Source organism: Chenopodium album, chromosome 8 (genome assembly GCF_948465745.1).
Source record: "Chenopodium album chromosome 8, dcCheAlbu1.1, whole genome shotgun sequence".
Taxonomy (NCBI): domain Eukaryota; kingdom Viridiplantae; phylum Streptophyta; class Magnoliopsida; order Caryophyllales; family Amaranthaceae; genus Chenopodium; species Chenopodium album.
In genome coordinates, this window is record NC_137841.1 from 72,574,489 (window position 1) to 72,580,488 (window position 6,000).

General features: G+C 35.8%; 1 pseudogene across 1 annotated transcript; it reads left to right on the forward strand.

Moving 5' to 3' along the window:
- Positions 1 to 1,989: 1,989 nt before the first annotated feature.
- Positions 1,990 to 5,543, forward strand: LOC145556572 (pentatricopeptide repeat-containing protein At4g32450, mitochondrial pseudogene; annotated as a pseudogene). The gene is made up of 2 exons (XR_014091900.1): positions 1,990 to 2,129; positions 2,673 to 5,543. The product of XR_014091900.1 is annotated as a pentatricopeptide repeat-containing protein At4g32450, mitochondrial pseudogene (transcript).
- The last annotated feature ends 457 nt before the right edge of the window (positions 5,544 to 6,000 follow it).

A 6,000-nucleotide genomic window follows, 5' to 3' on the forward strand; every position in this document is an offset into this window, starting at 1 on the left:
AAATTCCAAAATTGAAGGCTAATATCCACACTTTTTGAGAATTTTTGGAGGTTTCGGGGCCTGGTATCGAAAAGTTTTGAAATTCTAGGGGATATATCTCGGGGTCATATAATGCCGTTTGGAACCATAAATGATCATTAAATGTTGTCATAAATGTTCGTGGTAGGCTCGAGTTAATGAAATCGGTGCTAGTTGTAAACCGGAAAATTGGTCGTTTAAAGGCAAATTGGATGGTTCCACCCACCCAATTGGACTCTCAGAGGGTATTGGGGACCATGGTAAACATTTCGACAATTTTTATTTCTATGCGAAAAAAATTCAAAAAATTCTAAAATTGTAAGCTAATATCCACGTTTTTTGAGAAATATTGGAGGATTCGGGGCCAGGTGTCGAAAAAGCTTCAGATTTTAGGAGATACATCTCATGGTCATTAATTCCGTTTGGAACCATATATGATCATTATATGTTGTCATAAATGTTCGTGGTAGGTTTGAATTAATGAAATTAGTGCAAGTTGTAAATCGGTAAATTGGCAGTTTAAAGGCTAATTGGATAGTTCCACCCACCCAATTGGACTTTTAGAGGGTATTAGGGAGCATGGTAAACATTTCGGCAATTTTTATTTCTGGGCAAAAAAGTCAAAAAATTCGAAAATTGAAGGCTAATATCCACGTTTTTTGAGAAATTTTGGAGGTTTCGGGGCCCGGTGTCGAAAAGCCTTTAGATTTCAGGGGATAAATCTCGGGGTCATATAATTCCGTTTGGAACCATATATGATCATTATATGTTGTCATAAATGTTTATGGTAGGCTTGAGTTAATGAAATTGGTGCTAGTTGTAAACCGGTAAATTGGTCGTTTAAAAGCAAATTGGATGGTTCCACCCACCCAGCTGGGGTCCCAGAGGGTATTAGAGACCATGGTAAACATTTCGGCAATTTTTATTTCTGGGCAAAAAAAGTCAAAAAAATTCAAAAATTAAAAGATATATCCACGAGTTTTGAAATTTTTTGGAGTCTTCGGGGTCTAGTGTCGAAAAGTATTGAAATTCTAGGGAATACATCTCAGGGTCATATAATGTCGTTTGGAACCATATATGATCATTATTTGTTGTCATAAATGTTCGTGGTAGCCTGGTAGGCTTGAAGTAATGATATTGGTGTAAGTTGTAAATCGGTAAATTGGTCGTTTAATTGTTTAAAGGCAAATGGGATGGTTCCACCCAGCCAATTAGACTCCTGGAGGGTATTAGGGTGAGTTTATCCCCAGACTCAAACCCAGACTCCAGATTTTTCCACATCAGCTTTCCACTAACTTTTAAATGTTTTTTTTTTTTTTTTTTTTTTTTTTTTTTTTTTTTTATTATTCAGATTTATACAAGAGTTTTTCCAAATTCACACATTATCCCAAGACTCACTCCAGACTCACTTATCTTCTCAAAAATATACTTATATATTTATTTTAACAATCTTTAATTATTTTTTTTTAAAAAATTATTATAAACATTATTAATATTAGGTGATGAGTTGGCAAGAATTGGTTGGTTTAGAAAATGTTGCTACAATTTGGGTCACATACAAATTCTGGAGAAGAGTTTTAATTTTACAAACTCAACTCCAAGACTCACATGAGTCTTGTACCACATTAATGCTTGAGTCTTGAGTGAGACTCTACTCAAGACTCACTCCAAGACCCCCGATAAACTCATTTTTAGGGACCATGGTAAAAATTTTGACAATTATTATTTTTCGGGTGGAAAAAAAGTCTAAAAATTACAAAATTGAAGGCTAATATCTAGACTTTTTGAGAAATTTTGAAGGTTTCGGCCAATACTACCTCCAAATATTTTTTTTTTTTTTATTTATTTTTTTTTTTTTACAACTTTAGAGCATTATTTGAGAGATATAAAATATTTCAAAATTGCAATTAAAAAAAATGGAAAGTAAGTAGATTTTTCGTTAGTAAAAATTTTCAATAATCCCATCCCAAACCCCAGAAAAACCTCCCCTAAAAAAACAAGAAAAACAAAACAAAACAAAAAAACCTAAGTCCAGTTCTTTAGACACTCTGACCTTCATTTTTCTCTCTTCTCTTTAATCTCTGTTCGTAACAAGAACTGTTCTTGACGAGGTAAGCTTTCTTCCTATCTATCCTCAATTTTAAGAATTTCAACTTTGATTTTGATTTGTGTCTGATTTTTTCTAGTTTTAACTTCGTTGTTAATTAATGTTCAATATTTTGTATAAACATTTTTTATGAACTATTGCTAATTTATTGTTGATTTCATGCCCAATTTCATGTTACATTGGTCACTTAAATATGTTAATTTTTTCCATAAATTTCGATTTCATATTTTAGAGGATAGCTTCGTTAGATAATAATCTAGGTTTATTATTTTAAGAAATTCTGCAAAGTGTACTCTTTGGTGCTCATATATTGCTATTTCACTATTTGGAGAATGCCCTTTTGTTTGCTGATAATTTTGAAACTTGAAAAACAAAAGAAATCACTTGAAACCCTGATAGGATATGTTGTTAGTCGTCTCCGGCGCGAGCTTGTGTTTAATCCTTTGAAGATTAATCATATGTTGATTTCATTGCAACATTCTGATATGCAAATCTGTATGAAAAGAGAGAATTTGTTGATAAGATTTGTCTCTTTTCATTGTCGTAGGAATTTTGCGAGCGAATTTGAGTGTATATCCAGATGAATAGATATTGGCCTCTCTTTTCCCAATTTAGACGGTTCCATAATAGATACTGTGACTCAAATATCAGTTGGCGTAATGACATTGCTCCTTGTCAAGGAAGAGGGAGAGGAGAAGCGGTCTTTTGTCTGAGACAGTATTCGAGTCTTGGAGTTAATATGATTCAGGAAAGTACTGAGGATATTCATTCAGATAGGATGTATGGAACACCTGAAAATCATAATGATTTTTATAAGCTAGGTGACTCCAGTCCCCGGGGTGGGAATGTAAATTACAGACAGAATGTGGGACATTTTCAGCATCATCAGTCTAGTCCAACGAATCATTTTGTTACGAATGAACGGATGACTTCTCAATATATTGGTAACCATACGACGGAGAAAATTGAAGTAGGTCTTCAACACCCTGGATACTCCAATGGCGGAGAAAATGCAGCATTTCAGCCAATCAGTAACCACCAGACTATGAGCAATGGTCAGTATCAGCAAAATTCTAGTAACGTGTATTTGGGGAATGGAGTAGCATCCCCTCCTGGTGGTTTCCAGCAAGAGCGTGTGGACACTAGATCGAATGTGAATTCATATAATCAAGTAAATGCTGGTGGATATCATAACACTCATTTGGGACCTCATCAGCAGAACTTTAATGGATCTCACAATCCTAACATACTTCCTCAGCAACAAGTAAGTGCTACTCATCATGGACAAGTATCAGCTGGAAATGATGAATTGGATGAGGATAATGATGTTAAGGGTACACTTGAAGAGTTAGATGTTTTTTGTGAAGAGTGGGATCTTGCACATGCTGTGAAATCCATGAGAAAGCTAAGCAAGAGAGGAGTTTTTATAGACATGCCTCGTTACTTGATACTGATAGATGCATGTGGGAAGGGCAAAGCTTTAAAAGAAGCACAAGAAGTTCATCAGAGTATTGTCAAATATACTTCTCCTGTTAAAGTTAGCGTTTTTAACAGGATACTGGAGATGTATGGGAAATGTGGCTCAATGGATGATGCCTATAACACATTTAATAGTATGCCTGAGCGTAATTTAACATCTTGGGACACCATGATTACTTGGTTTGCGAAAAATGGTCTTGGAGAAGATGCCATTGATATGTTCACCAAGTTTAAAGAAGCAGGACTGAAACCAGATGGTCAGATGTTCCTTGGTATATTTGATGCTTGTGGAGTTCTCGGAGATGCAACCGAGGGAATGCTTCATTTTGATTCAATGACCAAGATACACGGCATTACTCCAACCATGGCTCATTATGCTAGCATAGTGCACATGTTCGGCAGTGCAGGTGATCTAGATGGAGCATTAGAGTTCATTGAGAAAATGCCTGTTCAGCCTAATGCAGATGTCTGGGAAAGCTTAATGAATATTGCCAGGGTCCAAGGAAATATAGAATTAGGGGATCACTGTGCTCAAATTGTGGAGCAGCTGGATCCTGCTCGCTTGAGCAAGGAGTTGAAGGATGGGCTTCTACCGGTTAATGATTCAGACACTCCAAAGAAGAAGGTGAAGAAGTATAATCCGTTGGCACATACAAAGCATGAATACAGAGCAGGTGATAGAACACATCCAGAGAATGACAAGATTTATAAAGTTCTAAGGGGAATAAAAGAATCAGTAAAAGAAGCTGGGTATGTTGCAGAGACCAAATTTGTTCTTCATGACATTGACCAGGAGAGCAAAGAGGAAGCAATCATGGCGCACAGCGAGAGACTTGCTTGCACCTATGCACTACTTACAAACCCAGCTCGTATGCCACTTCGTATTATCAAAAACCTTCGTGTCTGTGGTGATTGCCACAATTATTTCAAGATAATTTCAAAACTTGTAGGTAGGGAGATCGTTATGAGAGATGCTAAGAGATTTCACCATTTTAAAGATGGAAAATGCTCCTGCAATGACTACTGGTGAATGATATCACGGCAGCAAAAGGTAACGTACCCTGCATCACCTTGTTCATTATATATTATTGTAACATTTCTCTTTTAAGAGTCGATCTTGGTACTTAATTTTATGTGCCAAGGTTGTATTTCCCAGATGCCAATAGTATAATTCACATTGCGGGTTTGATATTATTTCATCACATTCAAATTTTAGAGTGGGATACCTAGAAATTCTAGGAAGTGTCTAGGCAAGGATCAAAACTGTGTTTACAATATAGAGAAATGCAAATTGTAGTTTGGAAAATGAAATGCTAAAATGATTTCACAATGTTTTCTAACTTCATTATCATGTCAAGTTCTCTACTGTGAGCTAGCAATTTTCTGTTAGAATCCTATCATAATTCATAAGGTTATCAACTTCCTTGGCTATGCTTACTTCGAACCTCCTATCTCTCCCTTCATGTCGTTATTAGCCATGTCAAAGCTTGTCTAGAATCAGGCGAGAGAACATTGACATTCTCATCACTTATGAATGCCATAAAAGTCTGATTTTACATGCTAAGCACTGTTAGATTTCAGGAAAAATATTCTACGCCTGTATACAGCTTTCAGATTCAACCACAGCTTCATGGTAACTCTAAGCAGCTACTTATATAGTTATATACATGACACAGAGAGACTAGAACTATAAAAAGTTAACATGATAACTTTATCCGAACCTCAGGAAAATAGTGGGTCTTGGATGTCTAAGCTAGACTAGATTAGGGTTGTTTTATTGCACGCAATTTAAATCTCTGGAGGGTAATTTACCCTATTATATGATCATTTTTGCATCCATATTTTAGGGGTAATAAAATTGAAGGAAAATCTGAAGGGGTAACAAAATTGAGCCCATGTACCACATTCTAACAAAGTAAATGATCATTTTTGCATCCATATTTGCCGCGGGGGGGGGGGGGGGGGGGGGGGGGGTCGGGTCTGTGATCGACAAGATCCATAAGGCCCTTGAGCGTATCAACCCAACAGGTAGTAGCTAGAATGATTTTTCACATGTTTGGAACAGATCATCTTCTTCTGTTTGGTATGAATTGAGTTACAATGTTACATTGAACTATTGAAGCTAGAGGAGATATGAAGAAGGGAGATTGTGTTTGGCAAATAGATAGCATTTGGAAATGGATTTAAGTGTGATAGTATAGTATGTAAATGCATATGTAATACTAGAAATGTTGATCCAAAAACTGATGGGCTTGGACCTTGGAAAGAATGCATAGGTATCTTGTATATATTCTGGACATTTGTAAGCTTTAAAATTATGAACTGAAAATAGTACAACAATACACTTTATTTACCCCTTTTTTTTTAAAAAAAAAATAATAATAAAATAATTTGTG